Raw genomic sequence first — 20499 nt, forward strand, 5'->3', positions numbered from 1 at the left:
GGCCGCCCAGATATTTTATCACCCTCTAGTCAGGAGGGAACGCTGATGCTCTTGGGCAGCTGCGGTGGTTCTGCTCCGCCCTGAGCACCCATGACCCCGGCTCCCACCCACCCACCCACGGACCCACCCACCCACCCCTTGTTCCACGTTTCCTGCATTGTGGTCGTGTGCGGAGTGATGGCCCCACAGCCCCTTTCGCCTCTGTTGACAGCGCTTCGCTATGGCAACGTTAATAAAATTAAACTTCCTGGTGCTTGAGCCCCAAATTAGGCTGTGTTTCCTTTTGAAGGCGCGCATCATGGCTCAAGCACGCGACATGTCTCGCCCTATTTAGAGCAACCACTTCTGGGCAGTATAAAGTTATAGTTGAATATCTGAAGCATCCGCGCCCGATGTCTATATATATAAAACGTTCCGTTATCAGGCCTTCCTGTGTCATCTGGCGGCGAAGATCTGCGTGCGATATTTGAGATATTCTACCACGCGACTGACAGTCGAGTACAGTAGCGAGAGAGGAATATGTTTTTGTGCATATTTGGTGGTGGTGGTGGCTGTTCCCTTTTGGCAGCTGTTGTCTCTACGTGGGCGGCACGGCCAAGTGCTGGAGAGAGAACGAGAGGGGTGTGGGGTCGGTTGTGTGTGCTCAGCTGAGCCCGTGGAGCTGTGTAAGAACACCCAAAGAGGCTTAAGGCTCAGACTCAAACTCGCTCATCATAAACGAATGCCTTGAAAGTCTGCGAGGCATCAGTATAAACAGGACCGTGCAGTATGGCCATGGCGTGTACAATAATCCTTTGCTTTGCCCGTTATACAGAAGAGCAAAAGTTGATTTTCCAATGGCCGCGAGCAGCGCTTTAACGAACGGCTCTGTGGCAGCGAGCAGGGGCGCACGCAATCCGGTTTCACGCTTGTTGCATGGAACTAGCGTGGCACGCCTGTCTGTAACCCTCACCGTAACAATCAGATCCCTCCCCTCGACAATGCTGCGAATCTCATTGAGAATGTCTCAAAAGTCAAACTCATGATCACGAATTCGCGTCTGCGGAAACTGGTTTCATTCATCGTAGCAGCGAGTGGCTCATGGACACAGATGAGCCGTCGCACAAACGCCATGCGTGCGGGCTCTGTGGCTCCCGTGGCAGATAATTCTAAAGCACAGTGTTCGCTAAGCTGTGGAAGGCCGATTAAGCAGATCGGCGCGCGGCACTATGGATGCAACTCCTTAGAAATCCGATGGGATTCATCTGCATTAGTGGCTGAAATAGAATATTGGAGTTGCCGTTCACGCATGAGCATTGCACCTTATTTTCTGCTGCACCCAGCACCCCAACCATAAACTGTTATTTTTTTTATTATCCTTGTTATTTCCTTCTGCGATCAACCAGCAGAAACAACGGCAAGGTGTGGTGGCATGAACGACGTCGGGCCCTGATCACCCCGCGACTGCGACGCCCACGACACCTTTGCCACCCTTTGCTTTATTGAACCTTGCAGTCGGGCGTCACGTTGGAAACCACCGCCCACTCCCCATGGGAATGTTTATACCTCCTTGCAGCGCAAGCCAGAACCACACGGCACGGGGGCATAGCTTCATTCTCAGTGGGGTGTCAGGCCAGAACAATATTTTCTGTAAGTTGAACTTTTGCAATTGTTTAAACAAAATGTTTACTCGTGGAAAAAAAAGTATTGGCATGGGGCGCTAACCATACGTTCCGTGCAGGTTATGTAAAACATGATCCGCGCTTTTCCGTTGAAATCTCAGACCTTTGATACCACAACGCCTTTGCTACATGAAGGGAATTAATACGCTTTACTTGAACCGTTAATCCAAAAATGCGTAAAAAAACTGTAGTTTTTCACAACATTGCAAATTATCACCTACGTAAAGGGACATTGGTTTATTTTGTAAAATATTTGTTTTCAATGTTTGTGTGAATAAACATATAGAGATATAATTTTGTCAGATTAAAAGAGGCTATGGAGATAAGGAAAGTTCTAAGTCACATCCCAAATTTGTTTTTACCTTCTGGTTAAATAAAGGATGCTGCATATATTAATGGGTATACGATAAGTGAAACAGTAGCTGAAACTATGCACCATTGGAATCAGAACATATTGATGTGTAAGAATAGTTTTAAAATATTGTCTGCATAAATCTTGACTTAAAGCTTTTGTGACTGCAGGAATTCATATTATTTGAGTTTTTCGGTAAAGTCACGTAGATGGTTCAAAGAAAATAACAAAAAACTACGACGTTTCGATCACAACAGAAGCGATCGTTATCGTCATCCTGATGACGATGACGATCGCTGATGACGATCGCTTGTGTTGTGATAGAAACGTCGTAGTTTTTTGTTATTTTCTTTGAACCATCTACGTGACTTTACCGAAAGACCCAAATAATATATGTATTGTCTGCATTATATAATGTTGCCTATAACTTAGTTTTGTGCTCCAATATTGTCTCATGTCGCGTAATTTTCAACATCCTCTATTTAGAGATGGGGGGAGGAAATAATGTTCAGCACTTTTGTCAATCCCCTGCTGGACAAGGGAATTATTTTACCATACTTCACCACGCTGACCATTGTGGGTTAGTGGTGTGGGTGATGTTTAAACTCACTAAAAACGATTTATTTTTTATTTGACCAGGTAAGGCCCATTGAGCTATATAGCTCTTTTTCAGAAGCGACCTGGCCACAAATGAACAAATGATAGCTCAACAGAGTTGCTTGAAATGTATAGCAGCCAAATACTCTAAACGCACGTTTCTAAATGTGGAGAGAAAAACAGAAGGACCTAGAGAAAAATACACACGACCATGGGGAGAAGACGCAAACTCATAAAAAATATACAGGCGTCAGGGTCGAACCTACGACTCCTGCATACCAGGCGAGGTAGTTAACATCTCGCCACCGTGGCGCTCGTTAGCTGGGATCATAAATCAAATTGAAGTCACCGAATTGATAGGACTGTGCGTTTACCACCGCGCCACCACTCCACCCTAGATACGCACGAAAACCTACGCAAAATCAATATTGGACACAATCTATCATTGCGGAATAAATCGCTTATGCAGAGGAAGGTTACCCTGCGGCTCTACACATACATGTTTAATGAATCACGAACTTGCCTCATCTACCCCCCCCCCGTTACTACCCCCCCCCCCCCCAAATAATTTCCTGCCTTGTTTGAGGCTGAAAAGGGAACAATTTGGGTTTAATCCCATAAAATACCTGAAGTGTAATTTTGCGTTAAAATTGCTTTTTGTCATTTAAAGGAAGATAGTTTGCGATGTCGAACGTGACAGTATCACGCGGAATGCATCCGATCTTGTCAGATCTCGCCAGCTAAGCAGCTTCTAGTCCTGGATAGTGCTTGGATGGGTGACCACCATGCATGAGAGGTCTAATGGCCTTCTGCGGGGCTAAGTTATTGCCAGCGGAGGGCACTGCAGAGGGTAAAAAAAAAATCAATGGTACTGTATTGTAATTCCTCGCTCCTACATCCGTGCTCGCTACCTCCACCAATACGCACCGGCCCAGCGCCGTCGTTAACTACCCGTGTGGTATAGGGGAAAAAGCCTTCATTCAGCAGTGGATCGACAACGGCCTGTATGTGTGACAGTACAAGTTGAGGCTGTGTGTGGGGTGTCGCGTCGATGGTACGCCTCCAGCCACAGGCATCCGCGTCATCCTCCTCCACCTCTGCGTGGCGTGGCGCTCAGCCACCGCGCCTCTCGATGGCTCGCGCCGCCTGCTGCCACTGCTCATTAGGCCCACCATGGCCTCCGTGTGCTGACAGCACGTGTGTGTATGTGTATGATGAACTTCTTTCCCGCCGTACGTATCCAACCGTGCCAATCTGACTTGCGGGTGGAGGGGGGGGGGAAGGACAACAAACGAAACAGACCAAATACGTTCTCATGAAATTAGTTTGTCAATCTAGATGATGATTTTAAAAGTGCGTAGCTCCAGTGGATTCCTAATGTCGGAAGGAAGAGCGTTCCAGACGGCCGCAGAGGCGCATCTGAAAGCGCCGCGCGATGCGTTGATCGGCACGACGGCGAAGTGCACGCAATACATCTCTCTGTGGGCGATTTACGTACGAGTGCACTCTTTTTGACGTCCACGCTTTATCTTTTTGTTGATATCTATTCGTGACTTGCTTAACTTTTCCGCCAATCTTTCTCTTGTTGTATCATTTGTTGTATTTTAGTTTTCGTTCATGTAACTTTCTGACCGCCTGCCCCATCGCGCGACCCCTTTACTGGGCATCTGTAAACACAACAAAAATCTTCACAGCCTCATCAGATTCCTCCAGGATACAAATTCTCAGCCAGCGTCGCGTGTGGCGATACAAAAGTCGGGGGAAATGCACGAATCGAGAAACAAACAGGACTGGTGGTAATTGGTGATTGCAGCCTGCCTGCCTGCCTCCCTCGAGTATAATAACCCATTCGGCGTGGGGGATGCTGACTTAAGCGGTAATAGCAGCATATGAGTACAGTATCTAAAGCAATCAGCTGAAGTTATGACAGCGCCGTGCCTGATGCTGCACGCTCAACTCCACACATAAACTAAATAAACTTTATATTCTTGGTTCTTTCGGTAAAGTCACGTAGAAGGGAAAATATAAAATAATAAAAATATAAAACAATAAAAATGTTTTTAGATTTTTATAAAAGAATATAAAACAATAAAAATGTTTTTTTATTATTTTATTGTTTCCCTTCTACGTGACTTTACCGAAAGAACCAAGGAACAATAAAATAATACAAATATGTATTTTTATTGTTTTATATTTTTATTATTTTATTGTTTCCCTTCTACGTGACTTTACCAAAAGAACCAAGAAACAATAAAATAATACAAATATATATTTTTTATTGTTTTATATTTTTATTATTTTATTGTTTCCCTTCTACGTGACTTTACCGAAAGAACCAAGAATATGAATCACTGCAGTCACGAAAGCTTTAAATCGAAATTTAAATAAACTTTGTTTATTTTACCAGGTAAGGCCCACTGAGCTATATAGCTCTCTACTCAGAAGCGACCTGGCCACAAATTATATCCCAATAAAGTGGCTCGTCGTGTGGAAATGTATATCAGCCATGTACTCGAAACGCGTGATGTTGATTCTAAATTGGGAGGGGAAAAATACGGAGGACCCGGAGAAAAATCCACGCGCCCATGGGGAGAGAGAGACCTCAAACTCCAAATATACAGCAACAGGCATCAGGGTAGGGAATGAACCCACGACCTCCTGCGTACCAGGCGAGGTAGTAAACATCTTCTAGCCACCGTGATGATGATGAGAGCGAGAGACACACACACACTGCAAATATACAGCAGCAGTAGCAGGCGTTGTCAGGGTCGGGATCGAACCCACGACCTCCTGCGTACCAGGCGAGGTAGTTAACATATTCTAGCCATCGTGATGATGAGAGCGAGAGACACACACACACTGCAAATATACAGCAGCAGCAGGCGTTGTCAGGGTTGGGATCGAACCCACGACCTCCTGCGTACCAGGTGAGGTAGTTAACATTTCCTAGCCACCGTGATGATGATGAGAGAGAGACACACACAAACTCCAAATATACAGCAGCAGCAGGCGTTGTCAGGGTCGGAATTGAACCCACGACCTCCTGCGTACCAGGCGAGGTAGTTAACATTTCCTAGCCACCGTGCTGATGATGAGAGAGAGACACACACAAACTCCAAATATACAGCAGCAGCAGGCGTTATCACGGTCGGAATCGAACCCACGACCTCCTGCGTACCAGGCGAGGTAGTTAACATCTCCTATCCACCGTGATGATGATGAGAGAGAGACACACAAACTCCAAATATACAGCAGCAGCAGGCGTTGTCAGGGTCGGAATCGAACCCACGACCTCCTGCGTACCAGGCGAGGTAGTTAACATCTCCTAGCCACCGCGGCGCTCATCCAAAACTCATGACTCCCTCCTCGGGATGGCAGGCGGCGGGTGAGGCCCCCTCAGAGCAGCAGCGGCGGCGGCGGCTACCGCCAGGAGTTTTGGCTCCCGCCTCGCGTCTAACGAGAACCAGACGCAGCAGCAGCAGCAGCCGCCACAGCTCGGATGGGAGGGAGGTGGCGGCGGGGGCAGCGAGACGCGGTGCGAAGTGACGGCGCTATTTGTGTCCGTCGCCATGGCTACGTGGACTGCCTACAGGGGTTGCCATGGCAGCCGTGTAAAACTTCGTATGTAGAGTGTCTTAGTGGGGGGAACGAGGGGAGGACGTGGTGGGGTTCTGGAGAGGAGACAGAGGGGTCGTTGTGTGAACGCATCGCTATGGCAATAGGCAAAGCCAGAAGTGATGTGCGCCACGTTTCTTAGAGGTGACTGGGACCCGTGCCCGCGCCGTGTGAAGGCGATGGTGCCAAATACCAGGCTCTGTGGCATCTCACTCGCTCGCGTGGAGCCACCTGGAACTACAGGGAGCCACCTGGAGCTACAGAGAACCGCATGGAGCTACAGGGGGTCACACGAAGCGACACGGAGCTACACGAAGCGACAGGGAGCCACCTGGGGCTACAGGGAGCCACCTGGAGCTACATGGAGCCACCTGGAGCTACAGGGAGCCACCTGGAGCTACAGGAAGCCACCTGGAGCTACAGGGAGCCACCTGGAGCTACAGGGAGCCACCTGCAGCTATAGGGAGCCACCTGGAGAAACAGGGAGTCACCTGGAGCTACAGGGAGCCACCTGGAGCTACAGGAAGCCACCTGGAGCTACAGGGAGCCACCTGGAGCTACATGGAGCCACCTGGAGCTACAGGGAGCCACCTGGAGCTACAGGAAGCCACCTGGAGCTACAGGGAGCCACCTGGAGCTACAGGGAGCCACCTGGAGCTACAGGGAGCCACCTGGAGCTACAGGGAGCCACCTGGAGCTACAGGGAGCCACCTGGAGCTGGGGCGAAATCTGGACCAAGAGCGAACTAGCTGCACGTGTGCAATCTAACTTTGAGCAGCTCCAGCTCCCTTTCCCCACAAGGAGGCCACAAGGGGAGACGAGGCTTGGTCGTGGTGCACGGCGACGCGGGGGACCCGACTTCGACACCCCCGTGTCTCTTGCGGATTCAGTGTCTGTTCTGCGGAATATATTTGATTGTGACTAGCCTCCCGACTTAGCACGCTTCTGTGTCACGACAATGCCTCACGGGCAGCTCTGGAATCCGAAAGCCCGAACTCCATGCCCCTCCACCGACTACTTACTCAACTCAAACCTTTGTTGCTAGCTCTCTGTGCGTCCGATGGGGGCAGGGCAGGGATGACACATCTGCCCTTAGCCCGGGAGCTCTGTCTGGAACGCAATTGAGAGCTTCAAGGTCAACTCTTTAGATCGCACCCGATGCACGTGAACGTCTATTATGTATCGGTCTATGTTACAGCCCACGCGGTGCAGATACAACTATTTTCATAGCAACATCGATCATCCCGTAACTTCTGTGCGGCACAAATGACCCATTAAATATCCGCTATTTAGCCGCGATGAATGCAAGCACTGAAGTGGCTTTGTTCCGTGTGGAAAGAAAGCCATCCCAGGCGGCTGGTGTGGAGGAGCGCTAGGGGAGAGGCGTGCCAGCGAGACGCTGAATGAGTGTGCATGTGCGCCACACTCGAACCAGCGTGCTGTGTCACTCGAACCAGCGTGCTGTGTAGTTTTGGCTGCGAGGGTTCTTGTATCCACTTTTGCAATGAGACGGGGGCCCTCCTACACAAGTCACTGTGGTCATTTCACTGTAAACTCATTCGCGCCAATCGAAAACTTTGCCCAACGTGAAGGGCCACAATCAAAGTGCAATTTGCTTCCGCGTTCTTGCAGATTTCTTGCATGCGCTGGAAAATTTCTGCAAATGCAATTCTGCTAAACTGGAGGTCGTAGTATTTGGCCTGTTTCGTGACCCATAATGGGTGGTGCACATTCCGCAAAAAAATAAAACCCTACGGCAGCCAATCAACAGCCTGAAAAGTGCCTATGGGAATTGAGGCTTTGCATGCTCACATCAGGGATGCTTGCCCCACGATCGATCGGATCGAGCTGAGCAATCACGCTCCGTCTGTGTCACACGAACACACGCGCGCTAATAATGTGTGTGTGTGTGACAGTGCCCTCCACCGAGGTATGGATTTGCAGCACTAAGCCAGACGGTTGGACGTTATGTAAAAAACAATATTAACAAGGATGATTAAAATTATAGCAATGATGATGGATGATTATGGTAATGATGATCGTAGTGATAAGGAACGGTGGTGATACATGAAGATGATAACAATCATGACGCTGCTTTTGCTGTTCATGATCTACCAACGCCAAACCCACCAACTCACTCCAACTCCTATCCAAGTGGAGATCCACCAACTCTTACCTTCAAAATACACACTGATCCTGGCACCCATTTAAGGCTTAGTCACCCTAGCGGAGGCTCAGAACCGACAACACTGACGTTTGCCATGATGGGGAAATTAGGTCACATTAACAGTATGTGGTGATAGAACAGCATCTGTGACATTCAATGTGGTGCTCGCTGCCACTGCCAGGCGCAATAGAGGAAGTACCCATCAACCCTTCACATCATCCACATCCATTTTGCGAGCCACATGTTGCGTAGCTGGTGCGGTTTCTTCTATTTGCCATGGCAAATAGAACCCTCTTACCGTGATTCAGCTTTGGAGGCCACATTTCCCAATTGTACGACCACATCAGCGCCATCAGGAGCCGAGGTCCAGCCATTGGATTTTTAATTCTTCCGCTTTGGTGAAATAACTTATCTTAAAAGTATCAGATCGTGTTTTTTTTAATAACTTGGATGTCAATCTCTTCCAACGGGGTGATATCTTGAAGCTCCTCACACACAACCAGTTCTCGGTTTCTCGGTTCAAGAATGCCATCAAGGCCGTGTGGTTTATTAGCGGGATACATCGATCACAGGCCCGAGTTACATCTCACACCAGTTCAATATTGTTTCCAAATGGACGTCTGTAAAACACAACTGTCAGAAGATTGTGGAGGAGGACAGTGTGGATGTGACAAGGCCATATTCATCACCAGGTGTGCTGCCCATGCCAATTTCTCTCTCTTTTATTGTAAATTATACTATTGTTCCTCATTGAAAATTGTGCAAATCAGTCAATGGGCCATGAGGACCACGTGGAATCTCAACACTCTGACAGTGTGTACTCTTAATGTACACCCTTTTGATTGAAATCGGAGCGTCACGGTCCACGAATGTGCCATGTCATGTCACTGGGTGTGTAGCAGCCTCACTTTTCCAAAAGAGCCCTATCTTATCTCGTGATACTCAAGCAGAATCCAACCCGCTACTGCGGGAAAGTGGCCGTTGAGGGTACATTGGCACACGCAAATGTAATTTCACAAATAGTTTTACTAAATTCCTCTCAAAGTACACAGCTGAGTCAAGCGATGCTAAACACATGTTGCAAAATCACGAAGCGCGACTATTTTAAAGCAACTTTGAGACTTTGTGATTACAGTTTATTGTTTTTCATTTCACTTTGAGAGGGTAACCACGGACAATAATCAGATTTTCAGAACACATCTCTTCTTTGTTACATTTAAAATGTGTCCAGCTTTCTAAATCTCCTGCGCGTGCGTCAACAACCGTGTCGCGCAGACATTCCAAAACAGCGCAGCGATAACAGGTGCATATCAAGGCTGCAGTCTGCATGGAGCGGACTTGCTATAATCAGGAAGCAGCCCCTTCCTGAGCTTCCTTGAGTCTCCCCTACCAGCCTGCTTCCCGTGTTTATACAGATTTTTCCGCCGTAGGCAGGGAGTACGCGACATTGCGCTTTTAAGGCCTATTGGGTATTGGCGTCACTTTTATTACCTCCAAACACTCCTTCGCACAATCGTCTATGCTACGCCTAAAACTGGGTACCCTGTTCACTGCTGTTATCGCTTTACTATAACGTCTCCATAAATTATACCATACGCCAAGTGCGGGTGTTAATAGGTGGATTGTTGCATCGTAAGATCGTGAGCGGTGGTGCAAGCTTGGGGAGGTTTTCATCGAGCAGTAGATTGATCATGGTTGATGATGATCATGAACCAAAGGCATCTTATGTCTTTGGTTCATGATCATCACCTCTGGCACCAACCTCTATATACAGTACAGATTGATGGACTCTTATTTTCTCTGTTGCCGACAATATTCCAGGTCACTGCTTTTTAGATGACTATAATTACTTTCCAGCGCCTTCCTCCACAAGGTGGCTGCCCAGCCTATTGCCTTGGGAGCACTGCATCCTCTCATGGGTGAGCTGCCCCTTATATTTCTGAAGCGTCCCATTACCTAGGCACGGGGTGCAGTGAGGGTTGTATACCTACATCATCCGGGAGCGTAAGCAGTTCAAGCACATAATGGACCAGCTTACCTTGTTCAAGCTAAAGTTCAAGTGAAGCCTCACTCGTGTATATGAATGTGTATTCCTTGATGGTGCTGATCTTTATGGTGTAAAAATAGTAAGATGTGCAGTAACACTTGGTTAGAGATGTGACCAAACGGTGTTTGCTAAGTTGAATGATGCATGCAACATATTCATAAATCACATCAATGGAATTCTCAGAGACATCTGAAATGTTTTTTTTTTATAGGACATGATTCAGTGGACTTGCCATAGTTTAAAGAGCCAGTCTGAGACATCTATATCACAATTATAAAACATTAAGAAATGACAGAGGGCAAATTTAAGACATTATAGCCTCATAAAATGACTTACTTATGTAAATAATGCGGATAACAGAACATGGCTTAGCCTATAGAAGGAGTGGTTGGCTGCTTGAGATATTTTCCAGAAATCCAGATCACCCGGCCATCCCACAGCTGCACCATTTGTGTAAATGGGTAAAGGGCAAAGGTGAGGTTGAGGGGTGCACAGGGAGGTTGCTTGTGCCACTTGATAAATGTTGCAAACAGCCAAGGGTCACATATCTCCCAGAAGCAGAATGCGCAGATGTAAGCTCACCCCAGAACGGCCCTCTCATGAGTCAATGCATCAAATCATTGCATCGCTTCTGGATAAACAAACTCCCCAATGCGTGTAATTGTTTTGATAATGGAATCGATATTTTAATACGTATTCGGAAACCGCTGCCATTCATTCGTCAAAAGCAAATTTTGTACTTCATTAAATAGACACAATAGCAACGAGCTTGTGACTGCATTTATAACAAATACCAGCGGGTTTCAAACCCCGCACAGGGGGGCTCAACTGACGTGTAATGGCAACAGCCCAAGCATAATCAGTGTTGTGTTTTGTGTGGAATGGGAAGGGAGTCATGGGGAAGCTGGAGAGGGAGAGGGATGTTTTGTTTGTCCGCGTTAGATGAGTCATGCCACAAGCATGTGGGCACCCAACGCAAATTCACGGCTCTGGTGGTCACGGATAAAGCACAGTTGTTAACTCTCTACTAGGGAAGGTTTAACAGCACACGCGCCACACAATATATGTAGTCACACACATTCGCCTGTGCCTCTTCGTATAGCAATTGGATAACCCGCGAATGGAAATGTTTCTGAACATATTGCAACGATTATGCTCATCAGCATAATTTACTTGGAGAGTCCCTTCATCAAAGTGCGAAAATTAATTTGCGTCAAAGATACCCGATATAATCATGCAGGGCTGTGTAAAAAAAACGATTGTTTTGCATGCTCTCCATTGTCCTGTTTTCTCCGAAAACTAAACGCCCACGTAACATCTCATGCATAAAATATAAAGCATCTTGGCATTCCTCCTGCTCCCCCTAAAAAATGTTAATCCTCTGGGATGAAGAGATTTCTGTGGAAGTGAAAGGACTGATGAGGGCACAGCCATGCATGGTGAGCTGGTGGTCAGCACACACACACACACGCGGCAAACATCACTATAGCGGCTGTGAAGGATCGGGTCCCAAGTCCCAACAAAGCGCTCTTTTCTTACCATTCTGACGTACATAGGCATGCTGCAGGACTCTCGCCAAGGCACCCCCCTCCTCCTCCTCGCCCCTGGGCCCCATCTTTTCCTTACACGCACATGCTGACTGTGTTAGTCATAGTTCTGGGAATCGGGAAAGCAGCGTGGGACTTGGGGGAAGGGCACCTTCTTTCAAGTGTAAATGTTTCTCGTTAAAATTCAGTCGGGTCAAACTCCACTCGTTCACGGTGGACATGGTGGCAGGGGGATGGATGGTCGGCCCGATATAAGGTGGATCCTATTGTTACTGGCAAAAGGTCCCATTTGGTAGCTGCTCACCCGGTGCTCTCAATGCTCTGAAAGTGGAAATGTCTTTGTGCTGTTCACCTTTTGGCGCTCTCTGGTCTGATACTGGTGAGACTAAGCCCTAAAGAAAGCTGTCTGTGGTGTAGACCAATCAGTTTAAAAGACAATGCATCATATATTTTCAGAGTATGTTTGTTTGCATGTTCATCACAAGTATGCATGGTCAATGCATATGATTCCTTACAAAAGGTTTCTATTTGGTGATTGAACATCTTAACACCTTCTGTTTTAATGCCAGAAAGGGTAAAACCTATTCTTGTTTTTTCATACGTGGATCATATTATCTGCACAATCTGCCAACGTAGCTCGTGATATCCGCTTAGTTGTCCATGGATGAATGCGGATAACAGGGTGATGCTTCAACCACTTCTCAGGCCACTTCTCTTATCCGTGTGGGAAAAGAAGCCCCATGGAAAGCAGGAAGAATCCTTATATGGATAATTATATTTTGTACAGATCGGCTGAGGCCGTGGACAAGAGGCCTTGGGGGTAATAAGAGCAGCAGCTATGTACAGTTTCACTGCACCAATTCAAGCATTGTGTAGTACCTAGAGCTTTGCTTATTACTTTGAGACGTTGAACTTACTGTCGTTTCTTGCTCGGAAGAGCTCTGCTTAGCAAGAGCATAGAGCAAAAGTTATTTGGTTAAGTATTAACCATAAAAGCGTACCCCATGCTGTGCAAATAAAAAAAACGCCCCAGCGTGGAAAATGTGGAGGCCAACTGTGATTCAAGATCATAATAGTAGCACGAATACATTAATTATGAAGCACTCTTTGAGTGTGCCATTTTTTCTTCTTTGAAACATGAGTACAGTTTGTCTTGCCAAACCGATCAACTTAAAAAAAAAGTGTCTAGGCTGCACGAAGTTCACGTCGAGTTACGTCTCTGTTGTATTATCCCACTCGAGTTGTCCTCTTGTTTTGCGCTGTGCGAATACTGCACAGTGGCTTATCTCGCAGGGCGAAGTGAGCTTCATCTGGAGACACAGCGCTGTCCTAGCCAATCAGCGAGCCGTCCCAACCAGGCGCTGGCGGTCATCAGACAGCGGCTGCGAACGCTTCTGTTTGGGGCGGCATCCACAATTGTACGTTGAATGTCTTTCGCACCGTACGTAGCCCACCGTTTTAACCGCAACCTTCCCTTATTTTGCTTAAAACCATACAGCATCCCCGCTCACCGCACGCGCGTCCAATTGTATCGTCATTGTCGGGAAGGTGGTATAAATTGGCCAAGTCGTGACGCAGGGATTGAGTAGACGTCTGTCATACTCTTTGGTTCTATTCGGTAAAGTCACGTAGGGAAAAACATAAAATAACAAAAATCACGACGTTTCGGCCACAACACAAGTGGCCTTCATCAGGTGAAGGGACCGTGCTGTCACTCCAACGCTGTCCTCATGACAGCACGGTCCCTTCACCTGATGAAGACCGCTTGTGTTGTGGCCGAAACGTCGTGATTTTTGTTATTTTATTTTTTACCTACGTGACTTTACCGAATAGAACCAAAGAGTATGGATCCTTGCAGTCACGAAAGCTTCAAATCTAGAATAGACGTCTGTCATTTTGCAAGCCTTCGCAATTATCGGGTCCCTGAAAGCGTGGCTCTCGCTTGCCCGTGGACCGTGGCGTTGTCGGGCGCGGTGCAGCCGACGCCACTAAATGGGTGCTCGGGGATCTTAAAACACCGGCGTGTCCTAACTCCGGTTATCTTGCCACAAACGCCCAGGGAAGAAGCACCACCTCGCGTGACAGGCGTTCTCAAGGCGCTCCGCCCTCTTTTTTATACCTGGCTGAGGTTGCTGCTCAGTATTTCACCCAGAATTATTGCGCTCCATGCCTTTTGTGAGGGTTCCCCAGTGGAATGGTTTCCTGGAGGTGGCAGCCCATTGGTACCACGTCGGAAGGCTGCCCCATCAGCAGGCTTATCATCTGCAAGCATATGTTGTGCCAATTCACGACCAGAGAGAGCTCCGAGGAGATGATTTAGAAACGCCGGGGAGGCCACATTCGGGAATATCGTAACCTTTGTAGGAGCACTGACTATACCAGAGCAAAGAATTTATTTTCTTTTCGTCTTACGCTATGTTGCAAAACAATGTTAAACATTTCTACTGAGGCAAGCAGGTGCCATTTCACACAACAGTGGGCACCACAAAGGGACATTCAGCTCTAGGCCTCCAGCCCCGGGGCTTCCAGGAACCTCTGGTAGCCTGCTTCTGGCCACTGGTGTGTCCTGCCCAAGCCCGATTACTTTCCTTGCCAGTCGATGGTGTTTGTTTGTTGATCCGTGTTTCTATGCCTCTCGGTGTAATTCCCGGCGTGCACATCTCTATTATGTGAACTGTCGTTTTTATTGATGAGGGAATGATGTCACCAGTCTTGTCCATTGGCCATCATCCCTGAGAGTGATGTGTCATGCCCAAGGTCGCTTACCCACATGAGGCAATATTTACAATTGGCAAGTGTTCTTTATTCAATGTGTTCCTCTTGTAGCTATGCTGAACGTCTTTCGCACCGTACATAGCCAACGGCGCTAATCGTAGGTTTCGGGGGAAGGGCAAAAAACTAAAAACAAAAAGCAGCAATGTTTTTAGTTATCCTTCCCCCACACCTCAGCATATATCAACAACTTTCATCTATATCGGCTTTAAATCACCTAGGCAAAGGTGTGCTACGTCTTCACCGCTGCTTAGCAGTGGCTCTGCTGAAAGGCAATGAATGCGTGGATGTCGCAGTGTGGAGAAGGCAGCGTAGCTATCAACACATCAGCTTGGTGGGCGGTGGCCGTGCAATGTACGACCGTGGCCATCCAGAACAGACCGTAACAACCGTGTAACGACGCAATGCCACGATCCACAAATACGAAGGAGACACAATCGCGGCGATACACTCCGCTGCTCCTGACGCGGTTATCTGGCGTGACCGCCTCGATGTGAAATTGTACAGCGTGCTTCAAAAAAAAGTTAACACTTCTGAGAATGTGCAACAATGCCACGAGAAAATTGCCTCCATGCTCTGGAGGCCACCTGGAGAACATTCCAGGCGTGCGTTGACAACGATGGCGAGCAAGTGGAGACTCTCTGACTTTTTTAAGCTTATTAACATTGCAACCACCAGTGAGGCCCGGTGTTCACCCTGTGCTGTGCCTTCGAAATACCATGTACACCTTGTATTTAGATTTTAGACGCTGTACACTTGGGGTGTCGTGACGACGCATAGATTCGTCAAATAACAAAAAAATCGGGACTTAAGATAATGGACAACAGGAAAATTTAAAAGCGTGTTGTTGTTGTTGTTCGGGAAAAAAATGTGAGGAACCGGAAAGAGAGGAAGGCCTAACAGAGTAATGGCTTGATGACGACACCGCAATAAATTTGTGCCAGAGAGATGTGGCACACTACTTGAGCAGACTGGCACAAGACAGAGAGCAAAGTGGAAACAAGTGATTACATGTGCAGTGGACATCTACGGGCTATCTGCCCCCGTGGATGGCGATGATGACTTAAGATCAATGATACACGCACAAAGTCGCATGTGTAAAAACATCAGTTTTTAGATTTGTAACTTAAGGATTCGCCTGCCTTTCGCAGCTACTGGAGCCCGCTACATTCACCGCAGTGTTAAAAATAGAATCCATTCATGAATGGCATCGTTACCCTGAATATTACGACGATTTCTTGAATCGCCGAGGTGGCAGGCAAACATTTGTTCCACTTCGACACGAAAATGATTCCTGTTATTGCCACCCACTCCTAGCCACGACTCCCTGCCAGTGTTTAAAAAAACCGGTACAATGTTAAATCACGGCACTTTCTCACGAAAGGAAAATAACGAATCAATTTAAATTAATAACTACTGTACGATCGGAATGTTAAGTGTTGGCAGCTGTGTGCTCAGAAGGATTTTACAATTCCTATTGTAAATGCAGCAACGCTCACGCGAATACCCCACCCGCTAACCAGTGAACAAAAGAATGCAGACTGCGTTTACAGCCCCTCCGCCCATGCCCGTCGATCCCTAATGTGACCCTAGAAAGGCACTTACTTGATCAGACATTAAGACAAATTTATCTGTGGCAGCTGCCTGAAGAAGCTTGCGGTTGGCCTCTGGGGTGCAGTGAGTGCTTAGTAAGAGTGGCTCATGGAGTGTTCAAACGGCCTTCCGAATTCAGCCTTAACCCCTCCAAGACAATTGCATTGCACTATAAACCGATGAAGGTACTTGGTTCTCGTATTCACCATACTCGCAGCTCTTTATACTTACAACCAAAATATTCCACTGCCCACAGATAATGTTATACAACAGGCACAGTTGTGGGCCCACTAAACAGGGTGTATGAATGTCCTTTGTGTGAGGAGATGGCAGTGATCATATATTTTGAATGCAGAAATGCCCCACGGTTTTGGCTACAGGCTGCAGTAATTCGCCCTTCACTCAACTCTGGTCTGCGTCTCTGTCTCAACGTAGGGCGGCAAACACTAAAACACAGCGCCAGACCCTCCTAATGTGTGCAGCATTCAACACGCGAGATTTATACTCTTGACAAAGGCAGAGAAAGTGTCACTTACAAGCTGACACGGCAGTGAAGGAGTCAGATGCCCTTATTGATTAACATGGCCCCTCGTTCGTACTACAAGGACTTTAGTACACAGATTATTTTAATGACATTTATGGTTTCTTCAACGTGGTATAGATTTAAACGAGAAGCTAATGTTGGCACTTGGAACGTCTTAAAAAAACGAAAACGATAGCGAACAATAAAGCCAAGTGTAATGGACATCGCCACGAGCATGTGAGTGGAAATGTAAGATTGCATTCTGGAGTTTAAAATGTAAAGGACGGCAAGTGAAGCAACATTTTTTTAAATTCTACCCGCAGCACATCCATCCAAATAATGACGTGACTACATGATGAAATATCATTAACTACTACACATCTCAACTCTTATCATAAATACAAACACTTTGTGAGTTATGCTGTGCATAGGCAGTATCGATATACAGGTCGTGATGAGGGAACTCATTTATAATGGTCCAAAAGAGATGTCAATATCCCAGACAATGTAAAAAAGACAGATTGGTAAAATCCAGGTAGAATTTACTAATTTAAGAGGTCACCTGCATTTAATAAAGCATACGGTACGTATATTGGCTATTTACAGTCTTGCTAGAAATGCGTTTGAGGGTAACGGCGCATCTGTGCAGTGTCTCGGCTCTGGGGGATTACTAAATCTAGAATTACATTTGAGTCTGAGTGGTGGGGTAGCAGCTGGCCGGTCTGCATCTCCATCCCCACCGCTCCCTACACCACTTAGCACCACCAGAGCCTGCACACCCCATCAATACCTGCATCACAAGACCCAAAGGCATCGCTAACAACACAAAGCTTCTCCACCGCATCTCCCCAAGGAAAGTTTACACGAAACAAAGAGAATCCTTATTTGGGGGGGGGGGGGGGATAACATTGCAATTATCGCAGTGCAACTCGCATTATCGAAAAAATGTTGCAAGAAGTCTGCATATAAAAAGGACACATGCAAACGCAACGTTATTGACTCTGTAAACAGAATTGTTGATGAAGGTGAAGTTGTTAAACTACGGCTGTTTTTCACACCATTAATGGGCTCTCAGTGTGGCAAGAAGTGGCATGAAAGCCCTTGCAAGTGAGTGCGAGACGAACAGCCGTGGGTCGTGAGCAAGTTCGCAAGCTCGCGCGAAACTTGGCGTGACCGAGAGGAGCGCTTGCTCCCACGCTCAGGCCGCCAGTCCACGGCTCTATCGTGAGCGCCGTCACGACATCGCAGAGTCTGGGCCTGCAGGAGCGAGGGGGGTGGAGGCACCGCACATTGCACGCACCCCCCGTACAGTAAAGCTTTCATAACGGGTAGGGGGGGAGCAAAGCCATTGGGGCTGTCATCGTTACCAGCGAGTAATGCTACATTGCAAGCGGGGGCTTTTGGTGAGGGCCCAGCCACCCTGGAACTTAAACCCCCCTCGCTGTGAAACACTTGGGTTTGCTGCGATATGAGAGTTAGTGGACCGTTGTGTACAGTTTGGAAACCAAAGAATGCAAAAAAAGGAAGCTGTAGACGTTGTTTGTGAAAGGGACACCATGTGGTACCTTATCTGCTTACATGGATCACGAAGCATAACAAGGCGCTGGAAAATGTTAAAGTCATTACGAAAAGCCGGGCCGTGCCACTTTCCAGGCTCCATCCCCATGTTTTGCTCATCCATCTGCGAATGAGACTACACACACGGGCATGCTCCATGTGTCAATGGAAATACCGGTAGAGAAAACAGAAAAAAATTGACATTTGATTATATGGTAATTTAATCGAAATATACTTTTTTTATTTTATGAATCACCATCTTGGGAAGTCCAATGAGTCTCGGCGGAAAGGGGCTTTGTGTGCCCGTGTGGCTTCCGGACCACGCCCTGGAGGGAGCGCAGCGCGGCCGGTTCCTGGCCGTTGTTTGCTCATCCTGCACAAAGAGAAAATCTCGGGATTGTGCACACTCACAAGTCTCAACGGTTACACGTGCCATGGGACCTCAAGGGGGCGGGTGTCGATTTGACATTAGACGTTACATCATGGCCACAATCAAGTCTTGAATGTTTTAAAATATTAGACTGTGCTGTGTCCACAAGTCCGTGCCTATTTCCCATGTGATCAGCAGCACGTAACAGCAGTGGGTGTAAGCGTATTCCCACGTGAAACGGGCCCATTAGAAGGTTGCTAACCGAAAACTCATACAGTACTATACAATTATAAATGTAGATAGCTCTGCCTCGCTCACCACTCAAACCTGACCGTTGTCGTTTTTTGTATTTAAAAGGTGATTGAATTTTGGAACGGTCAACTAATCGGCACACGCCCGATTAATCAATACACACTCGACTTGAGACCCGCAAGGACAGGGAACGCTGTCGTGGCGACCGCCGTGAGACCGCCTCCCCTTCGGCCACTCGACGTCGCGCAGAGCAGCACGGGGCCCAGCGTCTGCCGTGCGACGCCTGTGGAGGGGCCCCCTTGTGGTCTGCGCACGTGGGGGCATGGGGAGCGGCGGCGCAACGAACCCGGCCACCCGAGTTCGATTCCCGCTCAAGGCCAACACCGGTGACGATTATCTGAATCGGTTCTGGGTCTTCCTTATGTCGACTCAGCATCAAATGAGTAACTGGTGCGGTGTCTAAAAATCATTGCCACGGGGGAGACAAAGGCGGTCGGGCGTGTTGCTGGCCACCCATTCCCTTGTGTGCCGTGCTGGCCTTCATAGGCGCTACTCGCTAACAACACTTACTCCAAGTTTGTTAAGGTCACACGGGGGGATCTTTTGTCTTGGTGGTCTGCACGTGGTTGTGATGATAATGTAACACGTGCTGAAAACACCCCCCCCCCCCCTGTCAGCCAGACAAGATGGCCAGTATTTACCATGGTAAAACGCATGTTAAATGATCATGCAGCTAGAATGAGAAAATAGTAAGCAAACATGTGGAAATTATACATTTTAAACAATGGTGGCAACATCAATTGTAATAAGTTTATAAAACAATACTAAAAAAACTAATTTTGATTACAAAAAAAATGCATTACTTATTACAAGAACCACAAACTTAACTGATCCTTTGTCAATTCAATGCTGGATGAAATCCTTCCCATGCCATCTTGGTTAAGGTACGAACATACTTCATCATGCTCGCCAGTGCGTGCTAGTAAAATGTGCGGGGAACCCAAGACCAGTTTAGCGATCACTCACCACTGATGTTAGCTGTGGCTGGGAATCAAACTTAGGATGCTGAGTTTATAGAGCAATGGCGCTAACCAATAGCGCCACTGCCTCCACCCAATGACGTCATTATGAACCATATTTTAGACTTGTGTAGCCTCTTGATTCGCTCTCAGAAATGTAATTTTAACACGGATTCTCCAAATTAGATATAAACGTTCTTGACGTATTAAATGTTTATTCAAATGGAAAGTACAATTTCAGAGAATTTAACTAATTAAAAATCAGTATTCATTACATCATCCCTATACAAACGTGTACTCTGTATTACTAAAATATATTAATCGCATACATAAACATGACAATCATATTCGACACAGCATCTACTTTTAGGGTTTGTGGAGATGAGACTTGCACGTATGTTGAAATGTGCAGACAGTTTTTTGTTAA

The sequence above is a fragment of the Petromyzon marinus genome, chromosome 2, assembly GCF_048934315.1.
Source record: "Petromyzon marinus isolate PM22_M1 ecotype Great Lakes invasive population chromosome 2, UKy_Petmar_22M1.pri1.0, whole genome shotgun sequence".
Classification (NCBI taxonomy): Eukaryota; Metazoa; Chordata; class Hyperoartia; order Petromyzontiformes; family Petromyzontidae; genus Petromyzon; species Petromyzon marinus.